This window comes from Portunus trituberculatus, chromosome 20 (genome assembly GCF_017591435.1).
Source record: "Portunus trituberculatus isolate SZX2019 chromosome 20, ASM1759143v1, whole genome shotgun sequence".
NCBI lineage: Eukaryota > Metazoa > Arthropoda > Malacostraca > Decapoda > Portunidae > Portunus > Portunus trituberculatus.
Genome location: NC_059274.1, coordinates 17466294 through 17483376, shown reverse-complemented (window position 1 = coordinate 17483376; position 17083 = coordinate 17466294). Strand labels below are relative to the sequence as shown.

The 17083-nt window shown below is 40.6% G+C and overlaps 1 long non-coding RNA gene across 1 annotated transcript; it reads right to left on the bottom strand.

Moving 5' to 3' along the window:
• Window positions 1–10090: 10090 nt before the first annotated feature.
• On the bottom strand, window positions 10091–15403 carry LOC123506507. Its single transcript, XR_006675455.1, has 4 exons — window positions 15340–15403; window positions 15040–15167; window positions 13616–13708; window positions 10091–10310 (listed from the first exon to the last, which is right to left on the bottom strand). It is a non-coding gene; the product is annotated as an uncharacterized LOC123506507 (long non-coding RNA).
• Between the last annotated feature and the right edge of the window lie 1680 nt (window positions 15404–17083).

Here is a 17083-nt window from a genome sequence, read left to right as displayed (position 1 = left end):
CACTCTTGATACACTCCTGACACCCTGACACCCTCACCTCACTCACAAACACCTAAAACTTAACAAACCCTTTCAAAAACCACAAAAAAGTGATTAACCTGCACAAACACACCTACACAGCACACTCTAAGGGTAAGTTCACACTACAAGCAGAGTGGAGCAGAGTGGTTGCTAGCGGCAATAATTTTGACATAGTTTTGGACATATTTTTTGTGGGTGGGCAGCCAGCGGCCCTCCACGACTCCACCCATGGCCAAGAAGGTGTCCACCAGTGTGAGCCTTTATTGGTGACCTCAAAATGACAACCACTGACTAGACTGTGCATAGTTCTGGTACAATTTGACACTGTATTAGTAGTCTGTTGAGAAAAGTTAATTAGGTGATATTCTGAATTTCTGGTCCTATACATAAAACAAAAACACACTTTTTTTTCTACAGCTGTTCCATCCCTTGAGGAAAAACGAAAGGAAGAAGAGGAAAGAAAGAGAGAGAAAAAGAGAGAAGGAAGCAATATTCTGGTCCTATACATGAAAGGGAAACACATGCTCTTCTTTTTTTTCTACAGCTGTTCCATCCCTTGAGGAAAAATGAAAGGAAAAAGAGGAAAGAAAGAAGAGAGAGAGACAAGAAGAGAGGAGAAGGAAGTGATATTCTGGTTCTTTACATGAAAGGAAAACACAAACTTTTCTTTTTTCCACACCTGTTCCATCCCTTGAGGAAAAATGAAAGGAAAAAGAAGAAACATAAAAGAAAGAAGGAAGAGAGAAAAAGAAAGGAAAAGGAAGTGATATTCAGGTACTAAACATGACAGGAAATCACAAATTCTTTTCTTCTTCCACACCTGTTCCATCCCTTGAGGAAAATTGAAAGGAAAAAGAGAAAACAAAAGAAAGGAGGAAGAGAGAGAGAAAGAAAGAAAAAACCACACTGTAAAGATCAATGAGCCACACACACACACACACACACACACACACAAATTTGAAGGGATGACATATGAGGAGAGACTAAATGCTATGGATCCACCAACCATGGAGCAGAGAAGGGAGAGAGGGGATCTGATACAAGTTTATAAATTGATCAACGGAATGGATCAAGTGGATAAAGAGAAACTGATCCCAGGAGAAGAATATGACACTAGAAGCACAAGATCGCATAGCAAAAATTTGAGAAAGGGAAGATGTCTGAGAGATGTTAAAAAATATAGTTTCCCACAAAGATGTGTTGAGACTTGGAACAGTTTGAGTGAAGAAGTGGTGTCAGCAACGAGTGTGCACAGTTTTAAAGAAAAATTGGATAGGTGTAGATATGGAGACGGGGCCACACCAGCATAAAGCCCAGGCCCAGTAAAACTACAACTAGGTAAATACACACACACACACACACACTTTACCAACAAAATTTCACGTTCCTTTATAAATTATCACATTTTTTTGTCATCCTTCCAGATAAACACTGAGGAGTTTGACACTATTTATTTATTCATTATTATTATTTCTTTTTCATCATATTGTTGCCTGCCCGACCTGCTCTGTGGCTAAGAGGACACCCAGAATTCTTGTGTAAGTCACCCTGCTCTGCTTATTGAGTGAACACCTAACCGGACCGCTCTGCTTCTAGTGTGAACATACCCTTACACACACACACACACACACACACACACACACACACACACACACACACACACACACACACACACACACACACACACACACACACACACACACACACACACACACACAAACACACACACAAAACACAACTCAACACACACACACAAGAACACATATTGTGGGTCTTACACACACAAAACTGAGAGAAGAAGACCTGATGATGGTTGGAGAAGGAAATATAATGTTTGGAAAAGAAATAGAGTAGGTAAGATGGGAGGAGGAGTGATGTTGCTGGTTAAAAAGATATAAAGGTGGATCAAGTGAAAGAAGGTATGGGAAAGGCAGAAGTGCTAAAGATCAGAGCAGAAACTAATGAAGGAAAAAGAGGCACTACATAGTGGTGATAATAAGACAAATGCATGGTCAGTACAGGAATATGAAGAAATGATAAGTGATACAGGAACATGTCTGGAAGAAATGTTGGGTGGCTGTGAACGAACTATAATGATGGGAGATTTTAATTGTAAAGAGGTGTGTTGGGAGGACTGGTCAATGGAAGGATCAGAGACAACATGGGAAATACACTATTGACACTGGCAATGGAAAATGTGTTAACTCAGTGGGTCAAAGAAGATACTAGGTTTGGAGGAGAGGAGCATCGTCAAGACTGGACTTGGTCTTTAGTACAGAGAATGGTCATTGAGGAGATGAGGGTGGAGTGCCCAGCAAAGAGTGATCATGCAGTTTTGGAGTTCAAGGTGATAGATGAAGAGAAATCTAGAAGAAATGAAGAATATAAAGTGGGAAGATGGAATTATGCCAAGACAGATTTTGAAACCTAAAGAAATTCTTTCAAGAGACAAATTGGATGAAATTCAAGAGTGCTAAGGAGCAAATGAAAAGTGGAAGGAATTTATAAAAATATACAAAGAAGGTGAGAAAAATTTGTAAATAAGACAACATAGAGAAGTTGGAAAGAGGACTGGTTTAACGATAGATGTGAAAAGGCTAGAACAAGAAAAGAGGATGCATGGAAGAGGTGGAGAAGGAAAAGACGGATTAAGCAGTGGGAAAGTTACAAAAGAGCAAGAAATTAATATGTGTTGATTAGAAGAGAAGAAAGAAAGAAACAAGAAAAGGATATAATTGATAAATGTAAAGACCAACCAAGGCTTTTTTACAGACATGTGAACAACATCAAAAATAGAGAAAGTATTGAAAGTTTAGAAGTAAATGGAGTATGCAGTGAGGATCCCAGGGAAATGGCAGAGGCTATGAATGGATGCTTTCGGAAGGTATTCACAAAGGAGACTGCTTTTGACAAACCACTGGTAATGGAACAGAAAGGGATTATGAAGGAGTTTCAAGTAACTGTGGAGGAGATCACGAATATGATGGGGAGTTTAGAAGTGAGAAAAGCTGTGGGACCTGATGGGGTATCAGGATGGATTTTAAGAGAATGCAGGAGCAACTGGCAGAAAAAGTTTGTGAAGTAATTGATGCCTCATTAAGGGAAGGTGTAGTGCCCCAAGACTGGAAAAAAACTAACATTGTCCCAATTTACAAATCAGGTAACAAGAGAGACCCATTGAACTATAGACCAGTGTCACTTACAAGTGTGGTAGCTAAGATGTGTGAGAGGGTGGTGAAGAATAGATGGACAGACTTCTTGGAGAAAATGACATACTTTGTGAGTGTCAATTTGGTTTTAGAAAAGGGCGTTCATGCACGACAAACCTGATATGTTACTATTCGAGGGTGATAGATGTAATACAGGAAAGAGATGGTTGGGCTGATGGAATATATCTGGATTTAAAAAAGGCCTTTGATAAGGTACCACACCGAGACTGATCTGGAAACTTGAAATGGTAGGAGGAGTGCATGGCAGTTTACTAAAATGGATGGAAGACTTTTTGGTAGGAAGAGAAATGAGAACAATAATTAAGGACAGACCATCAGAATGGGGCTTGGTGGAGAGTGGAGTTCCACAGGGATCAGTGTTGGCACCAGTAATGTTCGCGGTCTACATAAATGACATGGTGGATGGGGTGTCCAGTTATGTGAGCCTATTTGCAGACGATGCAAAATTGTTAAGAAAAGTGAGATGTGACAAAGATTGCGAACTACTCCAGGAAGACTTGGACAGAATATGGAAATGGAGCTGTACATGGCAAATGGAGTTCAACACGACAAAATGCAAGAAATTAGAGTTTGGCAAGAGTGAAAGAAGAATCAGGAGTATGTACAAGATAGGAAATGAAGACATAAAAACCAGTCATGAAGAAAAGACCTTGGGGTGACAATTACCAATGACCTATCGCCAGAGAGACATATAAACAAAATAATTGGAGAAGTATTGAACTTATTGAGGAACATAAGAGTGGCGTTCGTATATTTAGATGAAGAAATGATGAAGAAAATAATTACTGCAATGATAAGACTGAGGCTTGAATATGCAACAATACAGTGGGCTGAACTTAAAGAAACACATAAGGAAACTAGAGAAAGTACAGAGGGCTGCAACAAAATGGTGCCTGACTTAAGAGATTTGACTTATGAAGACAGACTGAAAAGAATGCAACTTCCGACCCTGGAAAACAGAAGAGAAAGGGGAGACCTGATAGCAATATACAGAGTGATGATTGGCATGGAAAAATGGATAGGGAAGATCTGTGTATGTGGAATGAAAGAATGTCGAGAGGGCATGGGAAAAACTAAAATGGCCACTTATAGGAGAGATGTGAAAAATATAGCTTCCTCATAGAAGGGTGGAAGCATGGAATAGTTTAGACGTGGAAGTGGTCAACGCAAGGAATATTCATGATTTTAAGAAAAGCTGGACATTAGTAGATATGGAGACGGGACAGTATGAGCATAGCTCTTTTCCCGTATGTTACAATTAGGTAAATACAATTAGGTAAATACACACACACACACACACACTGCAGAACCTTAATACATCTTGATACACAACACAAACACACACACACACACACACACACACACACACACACACACACACAACAAAAACCTTAATCCATCTTGCCCAAAACACACACACACACACACACACAAGAAGTAGTGTCTGCAACAGTGTGCATACTTTTAAAGAAGATTGGATAAGTGTAGATATGGAGACAGGGCCACACGAGCATAAAGCCCAGGCCCTGTAAAACTACAACTAGGTAAACACACACACACACACACACACACACACACACACACACACACACACACACACACACACAAACACACAAAATACAAATTAATCCATCTTGATACACAAACACACACACACACACACACACACACACACACAGACACGGACACAAAACACACACACACACACACACACACACACACACACACACACACACACACACACAAACACACACTCCACAACCTTAATCCATCTTGTTACACATATAAAACACACACACACACACACACACACACACACACACACACACACACACAAACAAACAAACAAACACACACACACACACACACACACACACACACACACACACACACACACAAACCTTAATCCATGTTGCCCATACAAAACACACACACACACACACACACACACACACACACACAAAAACCATAATCCATCTTGCCTACTATAAACACACACACACACACACACACACACACACACACACACACACACACACACACACATGGAGGTAGCTCAGTGGTTAGAGCTGGCTTCAATGACCGATTGGCCGGTGGAGATATTTGGGTGTGTCTCCTTTCACGTAGCCCCTGTTCACCTAGCAGTGAGTAGGTACGGGATGTAAATCGAAAGTTGTGACCTTGTGTCCCGGTGTGGTGTGTGCCTGGTCTCAGGCCTATAAGATGGAAACAATGAGCTCTGAGCTCGTTCCGTAGGGTAACGTGGCTGTCTCTGTCAGAGACTGCAGCAGATCAAACGGTGAATTACACACACACACACACACACACACACACACACACACACACACACACACACACACACACACACACACATACACACACACATGCACACACACACACACACACACACACACACACACACACACACACACAGCCTCACCTCACTTCAAAACACAAAAAATCTTCACATAAATATAAATTCACAGTATAAAACACAAACTTATTTCAAAACCCACCCAAAAAAAAACTTTCCAATAACACACACACACACACACACACACACATTTCTAGCACCTTGCCACAAAAATTCAGTATTTTTATGAGACCTTCCAAGACAGTGGTTCCCAAACTGGGGGTGAATCATCCCTTGGGAGCAGCTTAACAATTTTTTGGGGAGTAATGGAGGTGACAGAAAAAATAAATAAATAAATAAGAATTCTGAAAAATGAAGAAAACCTTGCAGTGCCTCCCATTACAATTACTGTTAACTTAGTCTTAGTGGGCAAAGTTGTAACATAAATAATTATTCTGTGTAAGGGGTAATGTGGTTGGTTAGTGTGACATGTTAACCCCTTCAGTACTGGGACACATTTTTACCTAGAGATCTGTGTACCATTAGACCATTTTATTCACTTTAAGAAGGGTCTATGGAGGGCACAAGATTAATGGCCACAGTCTTCACTATCTTAACCACTTCAGTACTGGGGGACAATTTTACCTAAAGATTTGTGCACCATTAGACCATATTGACATTAGCAAGGGTCTATGGAGGTCACAAGGTTAATGGCCACAGTCTTCACTTTCTTAACCCTTTCAGTATTGGGACACATTTTTACCTTGACATTTGTGTACCATTGGACCATTTTATTGACATTAGGAAGGGTCTATGAAGGTCACAAGGTTAATGGCCACAGTCTTCAATATTTTAACCCCTTTCAGTACTGGGACACCTTTTTACCCTGAGATCTGTGTACCATTAGAACATTTTATTGACATTAGAAAAGGTTCATAAACATCAGAAGATTAATGGTCGTCTTCACTATTCTAACCCCTTCAGTACAGGGAAACATTTTTACCTTGAGATTTGCATACCATTAGACCATTTTATTGACATTAGGAAAGGTTTATAGACATCAGAAGGTTAATGGTCACAGTCTTCACTATTTTAACCCCTTCAGTACTGGGACAAATTTTTACCTTGACATTTGTGTACCATTAGACCATTTTATTGAGTCTAGGAAAGGTTTATAAAGGGCAGAAGAATAATGGCCACAGTCTTCCCTATTTTAAACCCTTCAGGACTGGGACATATTTTTACCCTGAGATCTGTGTACCATTAGACCATTTTATTGACATTAGGAAAGATTTATAGACATCAGAAGGTTAATGGCCACAGTCTTCACTATTTTAACCCCTTCAGTACTGGGACAAATTTTTACCTTGACATTTGTGTACCATTAGACCATTTTATTGACATTAGGAAAGGTTTATAGAGGGCAGAAGAATAATGGCCACAGTCTTCACTATTTTATCCCTTTCAATACTGGGACACCTTGAGATCTGTGTACCATTAGACCACTTTATTGACATTAAGAAAGATCTATAGACATCAGAAGACTAATGGCCACAGTCTTCACTATTTTAACCCCTTCAGTACTGGGACACATTTTTACCTTGACGTTTGTGTACCATTAGACCATTTTATTGACATTAGCAAGGGTCTATGGAGGTGACAAGATTAATGGCCACAGTCTTCACTATTTTAACCCCTTCAGTACTAGGAGACATTTTTACCTTGAGATTTGAGTACCATTAGACCATTCTATTGACATTAGGAAAGGTTTATAGACATCAGAAGATTAATGGCCAATATCTTCACCCTAAAAACATGCCAAATGGTCTTAAAATACCATAAAACATGCCAAACTCTCTTAGAATGCCCTGAAAAACATGCCAAACTTGTCTTAAAATGTCCTTAAAAAAAACATTCCAAATTGCTAATCCACCCTAACTGTTCTTCATGACTCCAGGTGTTGTCTTGTACTCTGGGTGTTGCTGATGGCTGTAGGTGTTGTAGAAGGCTTGTGTTGCATTGTGGCTTGCTTGGCTTGGCTTGGTGGTGCAGTGTGTCTCCTTGGCAGCATTCAGGGACTATTGGTTTGACTTTCCTGTAATGATATGTTTACATTGAGTCACCTTCACTATTTTGTAAACTGAACTGAACGCAACTCAACCCAATCTAACAGAACTCAACCTAACTTAACTAAACTGAACAGAAATTAACCTAACCCAAAACAACCCAGCTCAACCCAATCCAACCTAACCAAAGTTAACCCAGAACAACCCAACATAACATAACCCAACCCAACCCAACCCAACCCCAAACTACCCCAAAACAACCCAGCATAACCCAACCCAACCCTTTATCTTTACCGAGGTGCCTGTCATGTGACGTTGGCGACCATGGAACACCATCCTCCTCTGTTCTGAGCCACTCTAACCCGATCCACAGTTGTCCAGCCCTCACCGACGTGTTTCACCAATGTGTCCATAAACTTGACCCTCTGTCTTTCTCTCGCTGGTTCCTTATACTCTCCCCAACAAGCATTCTCTCCCCAGTCCATGCCCTCTCAGTACATGGCCCACAAAATTTAGGTGTCTCCTCCTGATACTCTTCACCGGTGTTTTTTCCATTACTACTCTTCTCAATCCTTCATTAGTGATCCGTGCAGTCCAAGGAATTCTCAGCATTCTTTGCATGAACCACATTTCTACTGCTTCTAACCTTTTGATCATGTTCTTCTTTATCGTCCATGTCTCAGAGCCATACGTTAATGTGGACCATACATAACGCTTGAGTATACGTTGTCTTAGAGTTATATTCATGCTAATATTGGTCATTATCTTTCTTACCCTTAAAGTACGGGGGTTGATTTACTTTCTGTCTGTTACAGCGAGGAAAAATCACACCTGTCAAAAATGCTAAAAATATTCTTTTCCTCATAAAAGCATATTTCTTTGTGTTATTCTGAGTACAACGATATAGTTTTCAACATGTCATCACCTCTCACACCAAAGTTATTGCACGTCAAAAATTCATGGCAGAATCCGCTAAGAAATACCCCCCAAGCTCAGATAACACCATGCTCTCTCTCTCTCTCTCTCTCTCTCTCTCTCTCTCTCTCTCTCTCTCCATTTGGGCATATGAATTTGATGTAAAAGTAGGAACTTTTGCACTTTCATGTCATGAAAATGTGAACTCAGATGAAATGATGTTCAAAACAGAAAAATAAAATAAACCACATATTACAAATATTGTGGATTTTATAATAATTGGAATGTGGCAACTCTTCTTGGCAATGGGACTGACGTGACTTGGCCGACAAGCACAGTCCTGTAGAGGCAACCATGGGTGACACACACCAGCGCATTGTTCGAGGGGAGTATGTGAGGAGGTTTATGAACGTCGCTGTGAGGGTTGGCCTCTGTCTCCCAGATCACTATCAGAATCACTACTGGAGTCTTCACTTTCTTCTGTCTTAATAAAAAAATCACTGTCTTCATTTTCACCACTATGCTCAATGTCATTACCGAGTAACACTGACATAACATCACTCAGAGTACCGAAACCTAACTCCGGGTCACGGGGATTGCTAGATGTTGCCTCAAAATGGGAAAAGATGACCTATGTGAGGGAACATATGTCTCCAGGCTCAAAGAGGTGAGTGAGAAAAGATGCCAGAGACTTCCACTTGCCCCAGGACCAACAGTGAGGGGGAGAGATTCAAACGTTTAGCGCCGAAAAATCATGATTCCCGGAACGATCCCTGCTTCTCTGCACGCCACGCTACAATCATCCCAAAACAATCACCGAACGTTAAGGGTTAAACTATCTATGAGTGCTTGCAATTTTACCTCGGAATCTGCCGCTAAAACTGTATCGTCCGCATAATGTATGTTGTTTGTGTTTCTTCCCCCAATGCAAATTCCCTCCATTTCTTCCATCTCCTCCAAACATTTTTGTCCATACAACGAGAACAAGTCTGGTGAGACGCAGCCTTACCACACTCCTCTCTGTATCTCTACCCATTCTGTGTCTGGTGAGAGTACACAGCCTTGCCACACTCCTCTCTGTATCTCTACCCATTCTGTGTTTTTATTTTTTATTCTTAATGCTGCTTTTAGTTTCCAGTATAGGTTATTTATCATTCTTACATCTTTGCCATCCAATCTAATCTCCTTTAACACGTCAATCATTTCCTCCTGTCTAATCGTCTCAAAGGCTTTCTCAAAGTCCACCAAACACATGTATACATCTTTTTGCATTTCAACTGCTCTTTCTGTTACAATCCTCAGGCCAAATATTGTATTACCCTTTCAAAATCCATATTGCTCCCAACCAAACCTAACCCACCCCCAAATAATCCTACAACAACACAGCGTAAGCCAACCCACCCCAAATTAACCCAAGCTAACCCAAAACAACCCAACCCAAATTAACTCAGCATGACCCAACACAACCCAACCCCAAATAACCCAGAACAACCCAGCATAATCCAAAAATGCCCTTAAAACATGCTAAAATTTTTAAAAATACCCTCCAAACATGCAAAACTGCCTCAAAAACTTACCCAACCCAACCTAACCCACCTAACCTAACCAAACCTAAACACACCACACACCACACCACTGACATGCATAAGAAAGGGAACCGTGTGACCTCAGTGTTGAGTGGCAACCTCCTCTCGGGTCACAGTGAGGCCACAGTCCAAGGGAGTCCTGCGGCAAAAAGTCAGAGGTCACACAGGTCACACTGGGATAGTAATAATAGTAATAGTATTAGCACAGGAGGAGGAGGAGGAGGAGGAGGAGGAGGAGGAGGAGGAGGAGGAGGAGGAGGAGGAGGAGGAGGAGGAGGAGGAGGAGGAGGAGGAGGAGGAGGAGGAGGAGGGAAGGAAGGAAGGAAGGAAGGAAGGAAGGAAGGAAGGAAGGAAGGAAGGAAGGAAGGAAGGAAGGGAGAGAGAGAGAGAGAGAGAGAGAGAGAGAGAGAGAGAGAGAGAGAGAGAGAGAGAGAGAGAGAGAGAGAGAGAGAGAGAGAGAGAGAGAGAGAGAGAGAGAGAGAGAGAGAGAGAGAGAGAGAGAGAGAGACCTTAGTGATTGAGTGTGTGGAGGCCATAAATCCAAAGTGTTAGTGAGTCAGTGTGTAAGTGAAGTGTTTGACAGTTACACATAGAGAATAAGTGAATAAGTGAAGTGATAATACAAGATACATAGTGACAGAAGTGATACATTGCAGGAGTAATCATCACTAAATCAATAAGAACACTAGCAGTCAAATAGTTGGTGGGCTTTGAGATAGGAGATACCCAAAATGCCTCCTTTAGCCCATTTAAACACAATGGAAATGCAATGTATTACCTAAATGCTGAGTAGTAATAAAAAAATAAATTAAAAAGAATTAGAGATATTTATGTGTGAAAACCTTTTAAAATGGCACATCTATCATGAATCCTTTGCCAGCAAATCCGCCACTCCTGCACTACAAAACCCCCACCACCCGCACCGTGTTATGTTGGGGATGCTGACATAGGAAGACATTCATTTCATCCCTTGTGACATGAAGCCACTTTTTTGCCATAAACTTTTTTTGTGATTTATTGTTGGGATGTCCCCCCCCAAAAAAAAAAAAAAAAAATAAATAAATAAATAAATAAATAAATAATTGGCTGCCGGGACACAGGTCCACACACACAGTGACTGCACCACCTCATCTGACATGAAGAGCTGGAAGCAGTGCAAACCACTCATGTCATTCCTTGGTACATCAGGATCAAAGCCACAAAAATCTGCAATCAGTACCGGACCAGTACCGGGACGCTGGTCACCAAAGGGATCAGATAAGACAGAAAGTATGGAGGAAAGCATGCAGTGCAGGACTGCCTGGCTGCTCCTCATCCTCTAAACTTCCATGTCAACATTTAAAGCTGTACACTCTTCTAAATCAATATAAATGCTTTCTATCTCTCTTAATTGTCATCCTCCACACTTCCATGTCAACATTTTAAACCTTGCACTCTTCTAAATCAACATACATACTTTCATCTCTCCTAATCCTCATTCTCGACACTTCCATGTCCACATTTAAAACTGTACTCTTCTAAATCAAAATATATATTTTCATCTCTCTTAAGTGTCATCTTCCACACTTGTGTCCACATTTAAAAATGTACACTCTTCTAAATCAACATACATGCTTTCCATCTCCATTAATTGTCATCCTCCACACTTCCATGTCCTCATTTTAAACCATACACTCTTCTAAATCAACATAAATGCTTTCCATCTCACTTAATTGTCATCATCCACACTTCTGTGTCCACATTTAAAATTGTACACTCTTCTAAATCAACATATAAACTTTCTATCTCCATTAATTCTTATCCTCATTGCTTCCATGTCCACATTGTAAATTGTACACTCTTCTAAATTAACATATATACTTCCCATCTCCCTTAATTCTTAAATGTGCTGTTTCCATGTTGACATTTAAAACCATACACCCTTCTAAATCAACATATATGCTTTCCACCTCTCTTAATTGTCATTGTCACTGCTTCCATGTTGACAATAAAAATGTACACTTTTCTATACTTTCCATCTCTCTTAATTATCATCCACATTTCAAACTGTACACTCTTCTAAATCAACATATATGTTTTCCATCTCCATTAATTTTCATCCTCCACACTTCCATGTCCACATTTCAAACTGTACACTCTTCTAAATCAACATATATGCTTTCCATCTCCATTAATTTTCATCCTCCACACTTCCATGTCCACATTTTAAACTGTACACTCTTCTAAATCAACATACATACTTTCATCTTTCCTAATCCTCATCCTCGACACTTCCACATCCACATTTAAAATCGTACACTCTTCTAAATCAACATATATACTTTCACCTCTCTTAATTGTCATCCTCCACACTTGTGTCCACACTTAAAATTGTAAACTCTTCTAAATCAACATATATGCTTCCAATCTCCATTAATTATCATCCTCCACACTTCTATGTCCACATTTAAAAATGTACACTCTTCTAAATCAACATATATGCTTTCCATCTCTCTTAATTCTTATCCTTACTGCTCCCATGTCCACATTTTACACTGTACACTTTTCTAAATCAACATATATGCTTTCCATTTATCTTAATACTTATCCTCACTGCTTCAATGTCCACATTTAAAACCATACACTCTTTTAAATCAACATATATACTTTCCATCTCCATTAATTTTCATCCTTGCCACTTCCATGTCCACATTTTAAATTGTACACTCTTCTAAATCAACATATATGCTTTCCATCTCCCTTAATTGTCATCTTCACCACTTTCATCACTTTCTTCCTGGGAGCTCCTGGTCTCACTGTCATTTTCTGGCAAATAATCCTCATGTGATTCACTAATGAGACCTTATGATTGACTCTCATTGTCCTCAGAATCATGTAATTCATCTAATAGAGCCAGCTCACCCTCAGAATCCCTCAAGGGTGACAATGACAACACCATTACACCACACTGGTCAGTAACACACTGCCCGCCGGCCACCACCCCTCCCCTCAGGCCACACGGTCCTTCCCCCCAAAGCCACCATACCCAGTGTCCCTGAAAACAGTTAGTCAGTTTGTCACTGAATCATAAAAAACACACAAAGCAAGTAGATGAAGCACTGATGGAGTGATGGCGTGCATGTACTTCATCACTTCAGGAGCCAAAATTTTAAAATATCTTGAAACATCCTTAAAACACCCTAATTAGCCTAAAATAGTTAAAAACAGTTTAAAACACCCTTAAATAGCCTTAAAATAGCCCTAAAAGACACTAAAACAGCCTTAAACAACCTTAAAATAGCCTAAAACTTCCTTAAACATCATAAAATTATTAAAACACCCAAAAATAGCCTCAAACAATCTAAAACTGCCTAAAAATACCCTAAGACAGCCTTAAAACATCCTAAAGTATCCTTAAACACACTCAAAGTCTTCAAACACCCTAAAACAGCCTCCAATACTCACAGTTGGCTAGGTGTGTCCCAGCTGGTTCAGTTGTCATGTTCCACCCCTACATAGAGCCACTTCCTTTAGTATGGCCGATGGTGGCTGGTGATCCTGTTGGGAGGAGGTGGTGGTGGTTATAATAGTATTAGTAGTGGTAGTGAAATGGTGTGGTTTTGTGAGCATCTGATGTGGTAATGTTGGTTGTTTGTGGTGGTTGTGGGTGTGGTTGGACAGTGGTGGTGGTGGTAGGTGTGGTTGGACAGTGGTGGTGGTAATAGGAAGATTTTAAATATTTTCTGGCCAAAACAAGTGAAAAAAATTGAGGTTTATGAGACAAAATTGTAAGAAAAAACAAACATTCACACACCCCACACTCACCAAACACACAGCACACCAGCACACACCATTCCCACACCTGCACACACCAGCAAACCACAAACAAACATTTGCAAACACTGGAAAACACTAAAAACAAACCCAAAAAATATATAGTTTACACAACAAAAAACACATTTACACACACACCACACATACCACACAAACACCACACCTGTAGAAACCTGTCCCACATCCGCACACACCAGCACAGTACACAGCTTGGTGTGTGGAGGGAGATATGGAGGAAAGAAAAGGAGGTGGTGGAGGGAAAAATGAGAAAAATTGTCAGGTTTTGAAGTGATATTTAGAAAAGTACTATTTTGAGTATGATAGAAGTGAGACAGGAAACTCAAAATTGGAGGGAAGTTGGAGGAAACATGGAGGAAATAGTCTACTGAAGGAAAAGCCTGGAGGTAACCTGTGGAGGGAGATATGGAGGAAACAAGACAAACATTACCAAACCAAAATGCACCCAAAATTACCTAAAAATATTGCATCAAGCAACAAAACACACACACACGCAACACACACACACACACACACACACACACACACATACATATAGTAGCTCAGTGGTTAGTGCTGGCTTAACAAGCCAGAGGACCGGGGTTCGATTCCCCGGCCGGGTGGACATATTTGGGTGTGTCTCCTTTCAAGTGTAGCCCCTGTCCACCTAGCAGTGAGTAGGTACGGGATGTAAATCGAGGAGCTGTGACCTTGTTGTCCTGGTGTGTGGTGTGTGCCTGGTCTCACGCCTATCCGAAGATCGGAAATAATGAGCTCTGAGCTTGTTCCGTAGGGTAACGTCTGGCTGTCTCGTCAGAGACTGCAGCAGATCAAACAGTGAAACACACACACACACCTGCACTCCACAAACAATCCTTAAATCACACCTGCAAAATGCCCACAATAAGTCTACCTTAGCCAAACCACACCATAAAAAATATACACTATACATAGATAGCTATAGTTGACATTACAAAAACTTACAAAAAACACACTTACACACACACCACACTCACAGCACACCTGCAGACACCTCTCCCACACCAACAAACACTCACCTCTCCCTCTGGAACTTGGTGAGTAGAGTATTTGTGGAGTTTTGCCGCAGAGAGGAGACAGGCAACAAGTCAACACCAGCGGCTCTCCAAGGACCCATTGTGACATTGTGGCAAGCCATGGTGCACTTCTGGAATAGTGGTAGTTGTTGTAGTAGTGGTAGTAATAGTATAAATGAGGCGTGACAAGGCGTAGGAAAGGGTGAAGGACACCAGACTTTTTCACCTTAATTGGTACGTCTCACTAACTCTACATACTTTAGATAATAAGCATGTACACGCACACACTTGGGACTAACTCACCTGCTCCACAAAGGTTCAAAAACTGTCAATGTCTACACTATAACCTAATAATGGCGGATCTTCTTCTACGTAAATTGTCGACATCATTGTATATACTTCCTCTATCACTCAAAGTTCTTATAAAATTCAAAATAACATTAAGATAAAATAAATATAATATGAAATGGTAAAGAAAAATGAAAATAATACGAATACTATATTTCCAATACGAAAATGGAGGTATTGGGGTCACTCACAAATCTTGCAAAAAAAAAAAAAAACCACATTTCGCCATAAGGATTGAAATATTTCTACTTAATTAGTGAAGTTGGCATTCTTCTGATATCTGCTTTGTTATTAGTAAATCGAGTCCAGCTGTATTTTGCTTTACCGAAAAAATAACGTTAAAGTTACTGCAGGATATATAACTTTTTTTTTTTTTTTTTTTTATTAGCACGCCTAGGATTGTTTTGGTGCTTGATATAACACTTAAAAGATATGAAAAACATGATTCAAGTAACAATATTTCATAAAGTTTAGTCTACCTATTCGTATTTACAAATTCAAAAATTTTAATGGTAACAAAATAGAAAACAAAAATCTTCATACGACAAAGAATCTGTGTTGTTTTTATTCGGCTTGAAAGCGAAAATTTTTGTTATTCAGAAAATGTAATATAACGTAGTTTGGGTGAGCTTTCTATCTCGACATTGTGGTTTGTTTGTCACCCGTTAATTGGACACAAACACCTTTCTTTCCACCGCTTTGTGTGGAAAGAAAGTGTGCCATATGTGTGACTTGGGAGAGGATGAGACAGTGGAACATGTGGTGCTGGAGTGTGTGAAGTATGCCAGAGACAGGTATGAGATGATGCAAGTGGTGCTGAGTGAGCTGGGGCATGACAGAGTGGAGATGACAGGGAGGGAATGGATGGTGTTGCTGCTGGGACTGTGTGGGGAGACGAATGAAAGGATGATTGAGGCTGTGAAAGAGTTCCTGGAGAGAATGTGGCGTGCCAGATGCAGGAACTAGTGGTGTGAAAGATGGTGATTGCCCTCTTTGTTGTCTGGTGTTCTTTATGTTCCCTACAGGAGCTGCCGATACAAAGGCCTGACCCAGAAGAAATTCTGCGTCACCTGTACCATCAAGATCAAGATGAATAAAAAAAACGACCTGGTAGGAATATTATATTTTGATTATTAGTTACACTATTTCTCGCGCCTACAAGTGTAGTATATACCAGTCTGGGGGCCGTTTTTCTTGTGACGATTTTTAAAATGAATTATCTACGTAAATATTGAACCCCACGGGGGCGCCTCACCCCTGCCTTACCCAATGGACAGTCCAGCAATGTCTGCCTCCACTCCCCCTGTGTTTCCAGACCCAGAGAGTGAAGCAAAGCCAGAATCAACCACCACACTAGATAAATAGCCATTACTGTGGTAAATAAGGCGATGGTTGTGTATATGTACCCCAGTTAACACCGCCCGCCGCCCACCTCACCCACACCCACAGCCTGCCCCAACTCCTCAACATTTCCTTCAATTCTCACTGTTTCCTGCTGCTGCTGCTGCTGCTGCCCGCCTCAAGTGCATAGCAGGGACAAAAGAGGAGGGAGTAGTAGTAGTAGTAGTAGCAGGAGCAGGAGCAGCAGTGTTATTATTATTACTATGAAGGTTAATGTGTGTGTGTGTGTGTGTGTGTGTGTGTGTGTGTGTGTGTTGTGTTTCACTGTTTGATCTGCTGCAGTCTCTGACGAGACAGC